Source organism: Pogoniulus pusillus, chromosome 5 (assembly GCF_015220805.1).
Source record: "Pogoniulus pusillus isolate bPogPus1 chromosome 5, bPogPus1.pri, whole genome shotgun sequence".
In the NCBI taxonomy this organism is placed as follows: domain Eukaryota; kingdom Metazoa; phylum Chordata; class Aves; order Piciformes; family Lybiidae; genus Pogoniulus; species Pogoniulus pusillus.
The window spans coordinates 37481064-37498346 of NC_087268.1; positions in this window are offsets into that span (position 1 = coordinate 37481064).

The following is a 17283-nucleotide window of genomic DNA, read 5'->3' on the forward strand; positions in this document are numbered from 1 at the left end:
CCAAGCATATGTGTGTGTCATTGTTCTGGGCAATGTTTAAAAACTGCAGAAGAAGGGAAGCCCATGTATGAGTCTTTTGCCAGCAACCCGAAGGAACCAGGTCCAATTCAAGTCCCCCGGTTTGCAGAGTCTTGCACCGAGTTACTTCAGAACAGCAGATTAGAGACTACAGCATTTATAACTTAAGCAGTCAGTTAGCTCCAGGACAGGAATTCACTCCTGAAAGGTGTTTCTCCTAGACTTTTTCAGTCTTAGACGGTGTTGCTGACATGTTCCTGCTGTAGAAAATGAGGTTATTCCCTACATGGCAAGGAGTTCCACTTCAGACAATCAGTGTGGCAACTTGCAAGTCTTGCTTTCTTAGCAGACACCAAAAGCAACAGCTCAATCATCACAAGCATCTCCAGTGCTACAAGGCTGACTGACCCCTGATTGTGCTGTCATCATCATACATTTGGCTGCTGAGACCTCTCATAAAGACAACGAATATTGTTGTGCTGTGAAATAACCTGTAGGTCTGTCTGTGGCTGTCCAGTGTGAGGACTGTTGCCTGCATCTTCTGTGAAGCTATGCTTCTGCACCCAGCAATTGCTCCAATATAGTGAAAGGGAAGGCAGCAGGACACCATCGGCCTCTCATTTCCGTACAGCACCTGCTTTCTAACGCTCCATCATCCCTCCTCTGGACTAGCCCAAGTAGTTTACTCCACTGTCTCTCACTTTTTCAGTCTATCCTTCTAGTTTATCCTTCGACTCAGGATTCCCTCTTTTCCAGATATCCATTGAGTACTGTCCTGCACTTTGCCTTTACTATTTTTCACTTGCCTTGTAATGAATAAAATTTCCTCTCCATTGCTTTCATGTTGTTTATTGTGCTGCTGGTTCTCTTTCTTTACCTCCCCCTCTTTGACATCTTTGCTTGAGTGACACACAGGCAGACTTGATCCTGCTCCAGCCACAGCCTACAACCCACTGAAATCCTATGTGAGCCACGGGGAGAGTGCAGCATTGTGGCACATACTGGTAAGCTACCATACCTTTCCAAAACAAGCATATGTTCTGCCCAGACCATGGAGATCAAAAATTACACAATGTGTGTGGGAGCATAATTGCCATTCTTGTCATTTTACTCTTGGGTTTAAAACGTGTTAAATTGACCACTGGAAAAGTATTCCAATTATCCCATTAACAGCACAGAGAATGCTAGTCATGAGTCACACCAGTAAATTTTAGGTAAGGGAGACAGACTCATACTGTGTACACACAGTCCTCTTCTATTGATATAATTCTTCATAATCCCCAAATGCCTGCCTGGTACTGCACACAGAGAGCCCTGCAAGCAGCTCAGGAGCTTGACAGAGCTCAGGGATACCCTCACATTTTCTCCAGACGTGGATCAGCTCCCAGTGAGAAGCCTGCAAGAAGTAGAGCACAAGGTAATGTCCTTCTTCGCTTGCTGGGGAGGAGGGAGAAGAGCACCAGAGTGTGCATGGTGCTTTGGAAGAAAATCGCTTGCTGCATGGATTCAGGCCATGCAAGATGAAATAGGCTTATAAAACAGAGAACTGTAGCCCAAACCTTTTTGTTTCAGGACAAAGCAGCATGCAAATGGGCACATAACTGCAGCATTTGCTGAGCTTTACACTCCTCTGTCACACACCCACAAAAGGACTACAATTTCTTTTTGGGAGGGAGTTTCAACTGCCTTTGATGGAGAGCACTAAACAGCAAATGAACCCTCTTTGCTCTCCTCCATTTTATCTAACAGATTTAAATAATTAATGCAACAGCTACTGAAAAATCCCAGAAAGCAAAAGTGTTTTAAAATCTGCTTCTATTTGTGTACTTCAGGCTTCAGTGAAATGTTAAAAGATGTAGGCCCACTCAAGCTGAAACAGTACAGTTTGGGGGTCTCTTGCACAAGATACTCAGACTGCTCTGAGTGAACCTTTTCTTCCTCGATTTTGTTGTTACAAACAGCAAAACCTCCTACCTCCAAGCTGCATCACCTTGATAGAAAGAATGTTTCTTACAGGACTCAGAGAGCAATAGATGCCATCAAAACATTACAATGCATTTCAAGTCTGGAGACAGCACCATAAAAATATGCTCCAAGAATGCCAGAGGTGATGAAAGACTGATGAATAGAACATGAGACAGAGAAACCTTGCTTCTTTCTTCCATCCATCCATCTATCTATCTATCTATTTGGTTTCCCTCTGGGAGAGCTGATAGCTTTTCTTTCTCACAAAGAATAAGCTATTTTTGTTTATTACAGTTCAATCACCTTTTATGTCTACCCTGCCCCTAATGGCTATAAGATGTGTATGTGCTTAAAACATATTAACAAATTCTGGCTGCAAAATTAATTCCTGCTTTTATTTAGGTTACAGGAAGCTTTAGCTACATATTTTTGCAAATGAGTGATGCATATACCTTGATTAATTTACTATAATTATTTGATTATCTTCTTATATAATTAAAAAAAATAAAGATGCTTTGTACTTTTTTTGCTCTAAACTATTTCCATTCATTAAAGAAATTAGTAAGTAATAGGCCAAATACACTTTCAACACAAGAAATGAAAAGGAGGATTGTATCAAGCCTGCCTAATTTAATAATTTTCTTGGACATTGTGCTAGTTTGAAGCAGGCTAGAATGTTTTGGTGAAAAGAACTAGATTACAGGCTGTGAAAGGAAAACAATGGTGATGTCTACTTCGCTCACAGCCTTGCTGAGATGTATAAAAACATAAGTCAAAACATAGATAAGACACTTGGCATCACTCTCACTTGGGCTGCTGGCTGAGCTGCATCTCTCTAACCTCACCCTCCATTTTGGGCTAATCCACTTTGCTTCCTAACCTCCCTGGCCAAACCTTACCCCCCTGGGGTAAGGTTGAGAGGGGTAGGGAGAAGGTGCAGGGGTGGTTGGGAGCCCCTCCTGGGGACTCAGGTTTCTGGGAGGGGAGTTGTGTTTCTGTATTACCTTTTACCTTGTATATTTCTGTCTATAACTGTATATACTGTAAATATCTGTTTGTATATAGTGCCAGCTGTAAATAATAAGCTTCATTCATATTTCCAGAGCTGGCTCAGTCTAGTCTGGGTGATTTCTAAAGTGTGGGAAGGCAGGGAACACCCAAACCATCACATACATGCATTTTAGATGTCTAACAAAGCATTCTTTCAGAAGCAAGGGGCAAATTTCCATGTGTAGACAAATAGGTGTCATTGACTTTGAAGGTTTTCAGAGGGAGAGAGATCCTGTCTCTCAAAGCTGAATGGCCTAAGTGATAAGAAGCCGAAGGAGACTCCTATTGTCTGAGATCCTATTATATTTCTGCTTGCAACTGTAACTAGTTAATTGTGGAAAGAGTTAGCAAGGGTGAAAATCTTCATGCTTTTGCACACTTTGTTGCCTTTATACACTGGAGAGTTAACAGAAGACGCTCTTTCTTCATACTACACTTTGCAGAAAGGTACTGCATGCCAGTGGCTCATCCCTGACAACCTACATTGTCCTTCATGACATCCAATTATACCAGGCTTGTATTCCATCCCATGCCCTGGTATAACGAGGTGTGTGGCTGGTGTGCCAGGATTTGGTGTATTGCAATGTGGCATTATCTGCCTTGGGAAATGTCTGCCTTGAAGACGTTGTCTGGAAAAATGTAATTAAGGAAAAGATTTCTTAGCCCTTAATAGCAAAGCATGAACAGTAGTGAGACTACTGCTCTTTTCTCAAAAGAAAGAGAATAACTAATGCCAAATGGAAATGGTTTTGTTCTTATTTCTATCATTGGAAGAAGCATTCTGGAGAATACATGGGCGTAAGAAATGAAGCGAAGCAACTGAAATCAAGGCTATGTAGTGCTCCTGAAAACTTAACTGAGGCTTTGTGTTTTCATAATCTATTATATTTTCACATCACCTGTGCCCCATTAAAAGGAGCTATTAAATGAAAATAAGTATTCAGAGAATTCATACCCTCACAAAGGATATGTCATGGGAATCAAAAGCAAAAGGTTTGCTGGATGATCAGGACTCTGGGGTGAATTTGCTCTTGTACTTCCTGCTCATGAGATCAGCCTACACCGCTGCTGAAATCACAGGACTTTCTTCATAGGAAAAACAAAAACCACCACCACAGTTGAATAGTTCACAGATAATAAAAAAAAAAATAAGCACTAATCAGATGTTCTTATGACTATTGCTAATATTATTATTCACTGCAGCACATACGAGAAGCCCTAATATGGATCTGGGATCCATTGAGCTGGGCACACTGGAGTAGATGTTATACAGGCACAAAAGATGGCATGAGTGCTTGCAAGAACTTACATCTTAACTAGACATAACAAATCAATGAACCTCATTGGTACAAATTTGGACATGGAGAGAAAGAATAAAATATGCAGAATATGTGAGCAGGAATGTCCATTACTTTCTCAAATACTTCTAAGAAGGGCAAAACTAGATTTGGGTAAGACCTCAAGGCTCATTGTACATGAGGATGTGAGAGATGGGCTTGTGTTGAGCAGCCTCAACAACGTAGTCCTAGCAGGAATGCTGTACTTATAGAATCACAGAATGGTTTAGGTTGGAAGGGACCTCAAGGATCATCCAGTTCTAACCTTCCACCACAGGCAGGGACACCTCCCACTAGGCCTCATCCAGCCTGGCCTTGAACACCTCCAGGGAGGGAGCATCCACAACCTCCCTGAACAACCTGTTCCAGTGTCTCACCACCCTCACTGTAAAGAACTCTTTCCTAACATCTAGTTTGAATCTCCCCTCTGCCAATTTAAACCCATTACCCCTCGTCCTGTCATTACAAGACCTTGTATGAGAAATCATTTTGTTGCTAACCCTAAAAAGAAACTGGTATACAAGATGAGAAATGCAACAGAACAGATGAAGTAAAATGTCCCAAAACAAGAAAATGTTGGTGAAATCAAGGCCTTAGATTTTCATCTTCTACAGAGTCCTTCACGTTGAGTTCCATGGAATTAAAACCCCATTATTTCTCTTTGTTCGTGTGATAAAACTGTGCAGAGGTGTGTTGTGAAGGGGTTTTGTCTGTGTTTGGGGTAAGATAAGAGGCTGAATTTAAAAGGGTTTAAAATAATTTAATAATATATACAAAGAGAATCCCCCCCCCCAAACTTATATACAGTTAACCTCCACAAGTCTTTTGTATGCAGTTTGTGAGACTATTTTACAGGATGTCTATTTACAGCAGGAATCAGGAATTTGGCAGAGGTTTGGAAAGGTTTGGATAGAGAGAGTCTTGTGGCATGAAAGTGTCACTGGTAAAGTCACTGGAATGTCTAAGCTGCTCGAATCGAGATTGTTCAGTGACTCACTTGTTGGAGTCACAGTCTCGGTGGTCCCAAATATGTGTAGCAAAAGCCATGCTGCTGATCCTCGTGGACCTGAATAGTTCAGTTTGGGTGTCATTGGGGCGCGCTGTCTGGGAAGGCTCCATGGGCCCGACTGGGCTGGGAATGACGAGCTGGAGAGGTGGCTGGCTGGGAGCACCTTGATCAGTTGTTCCCTGGGTCGGTACAAAGTGCCCTGGGATGAAACCATAGAGCAGTAGCGGCCCCAGGCGACAAGGAGGCTAGGAGTGGTGGCTGGAGGAGGGTGGCAGGAACACTGAATTGCCCTTTTTATGAGATGTGGGCCGAGATTGATGGTCCTTGGCCACAATTCTGTCCAATAAGGGTCTGGCAGCAGGCCAAAATATGCTGAATAAAGTAGGGCCCACAGGTCTGGTACCCCCAAATATGGAGGGGGCTCAGGTGGGCCCACACCCCAGGTGCATGAGCTTACACAACCTGCCTACCTCAACCTTACAAGCAGGGCAGGCCAGACTTGAAGGCACCAGGCTTGTTGTGCTCCTTTGTCCACTTGATTTGTTTTCCCCTGGTTTGGACAGAAAAACACCTTTCGGGGGAAAAACATGTCCAGGGAAGCACAGACTTGCAAACAAGGCCATGTGGGCCCATGTGGCCCTCCACCACAAGGTGATGAGGATAGGCACACAAATGAGATAAACATTATTTGGCCTCATTGGCCCCTCCAGGCAAGGATCTGGAAATTCCATTTCCATGGTGTGACAGAGAAAAACTTTTCTGTACCTTCATCATGCTCTAGAGCCCCTGGATGTACAGCTAGGTCAGAGTGAGAGGGACTTACTGTAAATGAAAATTAGGCTGTGAGCATCTATGTTCTTCTCCAGTTCTTTCCTTAAGGAGATGAAACAGGCACACACCTCCACAGGACGTCTTTAGGCTTCACGCTGCTCGAAGACAGGCTAGCCCACTTCTGCTTGATGCGGTCAGAAATAAATTCTTGTGCATGCAGACATAAGTGGAGTTACCCTGCCCTAATATATCACTCAAGAGTGTATTACAGAATCACAGAATCAGTCAGGGTTGGAAGGGACCACAAGGATCATCTGGTTCCAACTCTCCTGCCATGGGCCCTGCTGAGCAGGCTGCCCACAGCCTCATCCAGCCTGGACTTAAACATCTCCAGGGATGGGGCCTCAACCCATTCCAGGCTCTCACCACTCTCATGCTGAAAAACTTCCTCCTCATGTCCAGTCTGAATCTACCCATCTCCAGCTTTGCTCCATCCCCCCTAGTCCTGTCAGTACCTGATAGCCAAAAAATTCCTTCCCCAGCTTTTATTGTAGCCCCCCTTCAGATACTGGAAGGCCACAATAAGGTCACCTCAGAGCCTCCTCTTCTCCAGACTGAACAGCCCCAACTCTTTCAGTCTGTCCTCAGAGTAGAGGTATTGATAAAACTTCAGCAAGGTCCTCATTTCTACAACTACCTGAAGGGAGGCTGTAGCCAGGTGGGGGTTGGTCTCTTCTCCCAGGCAACCAGCAGCAGAATGAAGGAACACAGTCTCAAGTTGTGCTGGGGGACATCTAGGCTGGGAGGAAGTTGTTCACAGAGAGAGTGACTGGCATTGGAATGGGCTGCCCAGGGAGGTGGTGGAGTCCCTGTCCCTGGAGATATTCAAGAAAAGCCTGAATGAGGCACTTAGTTCCATGGTCTAGTTGACTGGACAGGGCCGGGTGCTAGGTTGGACTGGATGATCTTGGAGGTCTCTTCCAACATGACTGATTCTCTGATTCTATGTTTGCTATGTGTTTCATCATTCTTTTAGGTTTAAAATGTGCAGCTTTGTCTTTATGAAGACATTAAAATACAAGGAGCAAACAAGCCACAGTGTCCCATTACATCAAGTGCTGAATGTTGATGACAGTGCATTTGCAAAAAAGAATGTTGTATCCAAAAGAAGTGCCAGTTCTAATTTTGTCCTCTTTTTGTCCTGAATGTGTTGGACATCCCATAGTTGCCAAAGCAGCCCAATGACAAAATCCAGTAAAGTGAAATTTCTTTTTTTCAGTTGTTACCAAATAATAATTGCCAGACATTGGGTAAAAATAGTGACATGAATACCCCCACTCAATCACATGCTCCAAAACAGTTACTGATGTGTAAAATGGAAGATTCCTGAAGGTACTATGCTTTGTTGCCTGCTGCCATGCTCAAAAGATGTCTGTTGTCCAAGACAGGAAATGTTGAATAAATTGGCTTTGCTGCAGGATGTAATTACATACTTTAATAACAGTAATGAAAAAAGTCCCAAGCTCCTTCTGAAATATTTCCATCTGTTGAATTTGCATTTTTTGGGGTTGTATAAGGAAATGTAACCAATAATATTGAATTCATACTGAACTTCTTCTTCTCACAGATGGGGTCTTTTACACAAAGAGGAAATGAAAATTTAGGAAGTTGTCAAGGTTTTCATGATAAATATTTATGTCACTTTATCACAATATCACAGTATCACCAAGATCGGAAGAGACCTCATAGATCATCAAGTCCAACCCTTTACCACAGAGCTCAAGGCTAGACCATGGCACCAAGTGCCACATCCAATCCTGCCTTCAACAGCTCTAGGGACGGCGACTCCACCACCTCCCCGGGCAGCCCAGTCCAGTGTCCATTGACTCTCTCTGTGAAGAACTTTCTCCTCACCTCCAGCCTAAATCTCCCCTGGCGCAGATTGAGGCTGTGTTCTCTTGTTCTGGCGCTGGCCACCTGAGAGAAGAGAGCAACCTCCTTCTGGCCACAATCTCCTCTCAGGTAGTTGTAGACAGAAATAAGGTCCCTCTGAGCCTCCTCTTCTCCAGGCCAAACAATCCCAGCTCCCTCAGCCTCTCCTCGTAGGGCTGTGCTCCAGGCCTCTCACCATCTTTGTTGCCCTTCTCTGGACACGTTCCAGCACCTCAACATCTCTCTTGAATTGAGGAGCCCAGAACTGGACACAGTACTCAAGGTGTGGCCTGACCCGTGCTGAGTACAGGGGCAGAATAACCTCCCTTGTCCTACTGGCCACACTGTTCCTGATGCAGGCCAGGATGCCATTGGCTCTCTTGGCCACCTGGGCACACTGCTGGCTCATCTTCAGCGACTATCTGTCAGTACCCCCAGGTCCCTTTCTTCCTGGCTGCTCTCCAGCCACTCTGTTCCCACCCTGTATCTCTGCTTGGGGTTGTTGTGGCCAAAGTGCAGAACCCTGCACTTGGCCTTGTTAAATCTCATCCCATTGGCCTCTGTCCACCCATCCAGCCTGTCAAGGTCCCTCTGCAGGGCTCTCCTACCCTCCAACAGATCCATACCTGTTCCTAGTTTGGTGTCATCTGCAAACTTACTGATGCTGGACTCAACTCCCCTGGTCCAGATGATCATTAAAGATATTTAACATGACTGGGCCCAGCCCTGATCCCTGGGAAACACCACTAGTGACTGGGTGCCAACTGGTTGTGGCACCATTCACCACCACTCTCTCTTTGGATCACCTTTTAGAGGTGAACTGCAGATCCTGTAGGTATATCCATTACAGTGTACTGGGCTTCCCCAGAGGGACCACTAAGAACAAAGAACCACATTTAGCTCTCGGTTTGGCACCTGCACAAGTGTTTCATGCTACAGCCTAAAGCTGCGTTAAAAGTTTTAGAGGGCAAACAGGGATGGATTGAAGGAGATTGACTGAAAATGTTCCCTCTGCTGTTTTCACAGGAAGTCACAGAATACGTGTAAGATGTTTTTAAAAGTCTTTTTACCACTTCCATTCTTTCCCTGGTGGTTCACTTTTCAGCTGACAAAGTGATTTATTAACCGTCTTTTAAAAGTTCCGTTTCACCCACAAATGATAAATATCAAAACCTGGAGCCTGACCCAACATCAATATCAAACTGCCTCAAACATTTGCAGGCTTAGTTTATTTTTCAAAGAATAAACAAAAGTATAGTGAATGAATACTCAATTTTAAAGAATGCATTAGAAAATAATTATTGTTTGTCGCAGTGGCTGGAAGACAACTCACTGTGTTAATTCTACTAGAGGCAGAAGATAATCACATTTGAAAATCATGACTGAGTTCCTTTCCCCCCATCTCCTCTGAAGAAAGGAGATCCAGGGAGAAGGAAAAGTGGGTTTAATAAGTAAAATAAAATGATACCCTAAATTGTGCCCTTCTATCTTGCCTTCTCCTCTCCACCATTCATCTTCTGAAGATCATGGGATAATTGGTGTTGTCACTTCAGTTAAAGTCATTATTTGGTGCTCTTGCAAGTAACCACAACAGACAAGATGGTCTCATTCCCATATTCATACACACACACACACACATACACATTGAATGTAAAGGCAGAAACTGTGAGGTAATAAAAATTCATCTATTCATTAGAAAATGTGATTTCCTACTGCTTATGAATGCCATTAATTTCACATAATCATAATTTCATTTAAAGCATTTATAAGTTCTTTGTTGTTTTTTTGTTTAAGCTCCAGTCTTCCCAAATGGATATTTTCCCAGTTCAAGCACTGTTTAAATACAGAAAGACATGTAACTATGAACATGTTCACAATTCTGGCGCAACTTGTTTTACATCTTGTTGATGCTTGCTGAAATGGCTGTCAGAGAAGTTAAAAATGGAAGGTATCAAATGGTGCCCAGACTCAGTGACATCTAGCAATTCTCTGTAGCTACCAGTGTCAGTCAAGCCAAGCCCAGAGTCCTGCAAGGAAAATGGGAAATCCAGATAATCAGGCGAGACCACTTACAACAGCACCATGAACTTGTTTTATCGTAAACTATTGCTATTCACTCCTTGGAATGTGTTAGAGGGCTGGAGAGATCTAAAACCTCAATGAATGGACCCAAAAGTTCTGTAAGCTGTTGCTTTTTAAATTGTGTTTCACCACTGGTATCAGAGGAACAAACATAGAATATCATATCATAGAATCAACCAAGTTGGAAGAGACGTCCAAGATCATCCAGTCCAACCTAGCACCCAGCCCTAGCCAGTCAACTAGACCATGGCACTAAGTGCCTCAGCCAGTCTTTTCTTGAACACCTCCAGGGATGGCAACTCCACCACCTCCCTGGGCAGCCCATTCGAATGCCAATCACTCTCTCTGGCAAGAACTTCCCCCTAACATCCAGCCTATACCTCTCCCAGCACAACTTGAGACTGTGTCCCCTTGTTCTGTTGCTGGTTGCCTGGCAGAAGAGATCAACCCCCACCTGGCTACAACTTCTCTTCAGGTAGTTGTAGAGAGCAATGAGGTCCCCCTGAGCCTCCTCAGCCTCTCCTCATAGGGTTTGTGTTCCAGGCTCCTCACCAGCTTTGTCGTCCTTCTCTAGACACGTTCCAGCACCTCAACATCTCTCTTGAATTGAGGGGCCCAGAACTGGATACGGTACTCAAGGTGTGGCCTGACCAGTGTGGAGTACAGGGGCAGAACAATCTCCCTCATCCTACTGGCCACACTGTTCCTGATACAGAACAGGATGCCATTGGCTCTCTTGGCCATCTTTTGGGGCTGTACATACTGTTTTCTCCAAGAAAATCCTAGACATTACCTAAAAGATGATTTACCAGCACAAGCCAGGGCAAAATACCTTTAGACTTAGAAACAGCTACTCTGCACATTTCCATATGGCACAGCAGCATGTATCAGAAACAAACTCAGTTTTCAGAAAGAGTCTGGAAAACTGCTTAAGGAAAAAGATTTTTGAGTAGAGGCAGATGGTGAGGAGTGGAGATCCTGCACTGAAAGGAAAAGCAAGAAGCTGGAGGCAGTGCAGATTTATCTACTGACACATGCACATTTCCTCACATGAAAGATAATCCTTAAAGAGGACCAGAGGGAAGGCAGGTTTCAATCAGTAACTGAAGGCTTTCTGAGCTCAACCTTTTCCTGAAGGAACCATTGCACACAAGTATTTATTTTACTCCTGAAAAAAAAAGCAAAAGTTAATTTTACATCATCTTGTGATCCCCAAGAAAGATGAACAAGTGGAAAATTTTTGCAGCTCAGGGAAGACCAAACATATTTATCTTCAGTGGCTCTCATAAAGGTCCTCCCTGTGTCAGAAACTGCTGAGAAACAGAGAAGCCCCTGTACAAAAATGGAGAGGACAAAGAAAAAGAGAACATCATTCCTCCACAAGACAAGAATAGAGCACAGACAGGAAAAAAAAAAGTGCAGGATTTGACCTACCTTTTCTTGTGTAGGATACTAGATTAGTAAACAATAAGAGTAGCTTGTCTCCCTGGACCTAGCTGAAGGCCAAAGATAGCACATCAACCTTCTCGAGCGTCTGCTGGGACAGGGGTAACCTTCAGGGTCTGAGTTGTCAGATTTCCTATCACAGCAGATTGTCTCTGTGGCTTGCCATCATACCTCTTTTTGCTGCTTATCTAAGTGACCGTAAAGAAAAATGAATTTAGTTTACCTGAAGCAGAAATGCACAAAACTTGTGTGGGTGGGAAGATGTGGAGCTGAATGGTGCTGTGATTTCTAGTAAGAGTAAATATAATATACTTATATCTATTTAAAATACTTATTTATGGCCCAAATTTCCACCAATATTTAGCTTTCTGGGAAAAACAACAAAACCAAACAAAAACCAAAAAGAAGAAACAATTTATGTAAATGGCTGTAGTGTCAGGAGATTGAGCATCTGATTCATAGAATCATAGAATCATAGAATCAAGCAGGTAGGAAGAGATCTCCAAGATCATCCAGTCCAACCTATCCCCCAGCCCTATCCAACCAACTAGACCATGGCACCAAGTGCCTCATCCAGGCTTTTCTTGAACACCTCCAGGGATGGTGACTCCACCACCTCCCTGGGCAGCCCATTCCAATGCCAATCACTCTCTCTGGCAAGAACTTCCTCCTCACATCCAGCCTATACTTTCCCCAGCACAACTTGAGACTGTGTCCCCTTGTTCTATTGCTGGTTTCCTGGGAGAAGAGGCCACCCCCCACCTGGCTACAATGTCCCTTCTATGGTTCTATGTCATGGATGCTTCTAGGGAGGGCAAACCAGAGAGAATCAAGAATAATAGGGTTACACAGACTGGAATCTTTCAGAGGCAAATCCTTTACTTTAAGGGGGATGATCAATAATCTCCTGATACTGAAGCTGAAATCAAAGGAACTGTGTTCTGAGCAATTACCTGTGCCATCCAGGTCTAGCTTAGTCACAACCCTTAGCATCTACAGAATCATAGAATCAACCAGGTTGGAAGAGGCCTCCAAGATCATCCAGTCCAATAGCTGGCTACCTTCTCCAGAATATTAATTCTCTGAGTTACTCTACTCCCCAGACTTCCCCAGAGATGTTGTGGGTTACCCCTTGTTGAAAGTAACCAAAATAATGTTGGATGGGGCTTTCTTTTTTTTCCTTCCTTTTGGATTTGAGCCTCAGTCCAAGAGGTTGTAACTTCTTTTCAGTGTAGTGGTTATAAGTTTATAATGACAGGACATGTGCCAGTCACAGTATCACAGTATCACAGTATCACCAAGGTTGGAAGAGACCTCACAGATCATCAAGTCCAACCCTTTACCACAGTGCCCAAGGCTAGACCATGGCACCAAGTGCCACATCCAACCTTGCCTTGAACTGCCCCAGGGACGACGACTCCACCACCTCCCCAGGCAGCCCATTCCAGTGCCTAATGACTCTCTCAGTGAAGAACTTTCTCCTCACCTCGAGCCGAAATTTCCCCTGGCGCAGCCTGAGGCTGTGTCCTCTTGTTCTGGAGCTGGCCACCTGAGAGAAGAGAGCAACCTCCTCCTGGCCACAACCACCCCTCAGGTAGTTGTAGACAGCAATAAGGTCACCCCTGAGCCTCCTCTTCTCCAGGCTAAACAACCCCAGCTCCCTAAGCCTCTCCTCGTAGGGCTTGTGCTCAAGGCCTCTCACCAGCCTCGTCGCCCTTCTCTGGACACGCTCAAGCATCTCAGTGTCCTTCCTAAACTGGGGGGCCCAGAACTGAACGCAGTACTCGAGGTGTGGTCTGACCAGTGCAGAGTACAGGGGCAGAATGACCTCCCTGCTCCTGCTGACCACACCACTCCTGATACAAGCCAGGATGCCACTGGCTCTCTTGGCCACCTGGGCACACTGCTGGCTCATGTTCAGGCGGGTATCAATCAGTACCCCCAGATCCCTCTCTGTCTGGCTGCTCTCCAGCCACTCCGACCCCAGCCTGTATCTCTGCATGGGGTTGTTGTGGCCAAAGTGCAGCACCCTGCACTTTGAGCTATTGAACCCCATCCCATTGGCCTCTGCCCATCTGTGCAGGCGGTCAAGGTCCCGCTGCAGAGCCCTTCTGCCCTCCAGCTCAGTCACATCTGCCCCCAGCTTAGTGTCATCTGCAAACTTGCTGATGACTGACTCGATGCCCTCATCCAGATCATCTATGAAGATGTTAAAGAGGATGGGGCCCAGCACTGATCCCTGAGGGACACCACTAGTGACTGGCCGCCAGCTGGATGTGGCACCATTCACCATCACTCTCTGGGTCCGGCCCTCCAGCCAGTTCCTAACCCAGCACAGAGTGTTACCATCCAAGCCGCGGGCTGACAGCTTAGCCAGCAGTTTGCTGTGGGGGACAGTGTCAAAGGCCTTGCTGAAGTCCAGATAGACCACATCCACAGGCCTCCCCACATCCACCAAGCGGGTCACCTGATCATAGAAGGAGATCAGGTTAGAAAGGCAGGATCTGCCCTTCCTAAACCCATGCTGGCTGGACCTGAGATCTTTGCCATCCCTCAGGTGCGCAGTTATTGGCCCCAAGAGAACCTGCTCCATCAGTTTCCCTGGCACTGAGGTCAGGCTGACGGGTCTGTAGTTCCCAGGTTCCTCCATCCGACCCTTTTTGTGGATGGGGACCACGTTGGCCATTTTCCAGTCTCCTGGGACCTCTCCGGTGAGCCAGGACTGCTGGAAAATGATGGAGAGTGGCTTGGCCAGCTCAGCTGCCAGCTCTCTCAGCACCCTGGGATGGATCCCATCTGGTCCCATGGACTTGTGGGTGTCCAGATGGCTCAGCAGGTCCTGAACTAATTCCTCATGAATTTCCAGGGGAACACACTGCTCCCCGACCCCATCCCCCAGTTTAAGAGGCCATTTGCCTCCTCCTCCTCTCTCCTTACTGTTGAAAACTGAGGCAAAGAAGGCATTCAGGACCTCTGCCTTTGCTTCATCATCAGTTATAGTGTTCCCCTCCTGGTCCAGTAAGGAGTGGAGGCTCTTCTTGCCCTTCCTTTTAGCATTGATAAATTTATAAAAGTGTTTTTTGTTAACTTTCACGGAAGTGGCCAGCCTAAGTTCTAGCTGGGCCTTAGCCTCTCTAATTTTTCTCCTACATAGTCTGGCTACCTCCTTAAACACATCAGGAGAAGCCTTCCCCTCCTTCCAGAGGCGATACACCCTCTTTTTCTCCCCCACTTCCTTCAGGAGCTCTTTGCTCATCCAGGCTGGTCGCCTCCCCCTGCGGCTCATCTTTCGGCACGTGGGAACTGCCAGTTCCTGTGCCTTCAAGAGCTCCTGTTTAAAGTAAGTCCAACCATCCTGGACCCCTTTGTTCTCAAGAACTGCTGCCCAGGGGACATTGGAAATAAGTTCCTTGAGCAAATTGAAGTTTGCCCTCCTAAAGTCCAAGGTGTAGGTTTTGTTGAGGTGCCTCCCTACCTCCCTGTATATTGAAAACTCCACTAACTCGTGGTCGCTACACCCTAGGCAGCCTCCCACTATCACATCTCCTACCAGCCCTTCTCTGTTGGAGAGCAGCAGGTCAAGCTGAGCTTGACCCCTAAGTCAAGTAGTGCATTCCTGGTTCTTTTTCAAACATCTTAGTTCTCTTTAATATTAAATAAAAATGAAATAATTGTGTGGGTTTTGTTTTTTCTTCAGAATTATTTTCCAGGAATATTTTTGCAGAATTCAGAAACCTGTTTCTTTTAAAATAATAATAATTAAAAAAGGCTTAGTAACCATCTTCATGATCTCACTTTCAGCTTTTAGTGCTACACCACCCTTAGAGGTATCAGCACCACCTTTCATCGAGGGAGATAAAAGAGGGAGTATCAAAGTGAAAGTGGGGCAATGCAATATTGCCTTTCCACAGAGGAGCAACACACTACTACAACAGTTCTACTTCTGCAATAGCTGTGCTACTGTGCTGCAGTAGTGTGCTGTGCTACTGTAATATGCTGGACTGCCATAGCAGCTCTGCTCTCCTCACTTCAAGAGGAAGAGTCATAAAATGGAATAGCTAAAAATAACTCTTAAGATGAGAAGCTGGTCCTATTCAGCTTCTAAAAAGGAGGCTGAGATAAGGTCTTGTGTAGCTACTCACACATGTAGGGGAAAAAAAGATTCTAAAAGTGTGTAGTTCAGGCTTTTAGGAAAGAAAGTAAACCTGAAGGTCTTTTCAATTTTATATAACATGAGACAATCAGATCCAATGAGCAGAAGTCGAGCAAATTCACCTTGACATATGATGCAGTTTTCTAACAGGGAGGATGATAAATTAACACTGATTTTGGAGGGTGGTGCAGTCACTATAATTGGAAAGTGACGTTAGTTGCTGTCCTAAAGATAGGATTTGATCCAGCTTCTGAGAGCTTGAAGACTGCATAGGCAGGTACTTTAGTAAGCCTAGGTGTTAGTGTTCCTTCTCATCTTGGATCTAGTGGCTCCAAATGCCACTCTGCCATCCCCTTTTAGCCATACATCCTCAGGGAAAAGAAGGTTCAACAGGCTTAACAATCCCAGAGAACTTGCAGCTCTGCAATAAATGGCTATAATCCATTCCTAGGTGTAGTGGGTTTTTAAAGAGAGCCTACAAAGATTAAACTCTGAAATCAAATTGGAGAGAAAATACAGAACTGTATTTAGAGAGAGAAAAACAGCGATAGACATTGCAAAGCAATTACCATGGCAAACCCCCTTGAAGTTTTCCCCATCCCAAAAAAACCCTAAATCTACACTGCCCAGTGCTCCAGTTCTTCCCCCCCCCCACCCCCCACCCCTGCCAACGCCTCTGCCATCCAAGAGGCCTACTGCTTACATGGTCTTCCCCATATATTGGCTCCCACCACACACACAGGGCAGGAGGAGGAGGAAAGGAGCACAAACTGACCTTGTTGTGAGTCTATAAAGGGATAGCAGAATTATGGGATCGAATAACAATCTTCTAGTCCCCGGAAAAGTTTTTAACCCTATAGCCTCAACCTGGGACACTAGGACTCCTTGTTTGAGTACAAAGAACAAATGGCCAGCTTCTACTTTCTCAGTTTTTCTCCCTTTCTTTGGCTGGAGCTGGATGCAGGACAGCTGATGAACTGGTATACTGAGATGTACCTGCCAGCACACCAATGACTGACATTTACTAAAAGTCCAATTGAACATCAGATCTGGGATGATGAAGAAATGTTTCTGGGAAGAAAACTATCTCCATTCTGGGAGGTCTCACCACACTTTTTGGCAATTTCAGTAAAAGAACAGGTCCATTGTGCTGTAGTAGATCCCCTTCACTGTAGACTGATGCCTCATTCTTGTCTGTTCCCTCTCTGTGATACAGAAGGGTTTAGTTGCCTGAGGATTGAAATATTTAAGTCTAATTAAAGTCATTGTGTTCGGTACAGGAGTGTGTGGGTGACATTTATATGCCTTTAACACATGAGAAGTAAGTTTAAGTAATTTAACAGTCATCTCTGGCCTCTGAAAATGACATACCCCATGAAAAGATGAAATCATCACTTCTCTTAATGATTGCCTTCATGAATACAACATCAAATCCAGCTGTCAAATGTCATTTGTTGCCCCAAAACTGAGTGTCTTTTGGATCTTTCTTACCCTCTACTCCTACATTCAGAAGGTAAAGA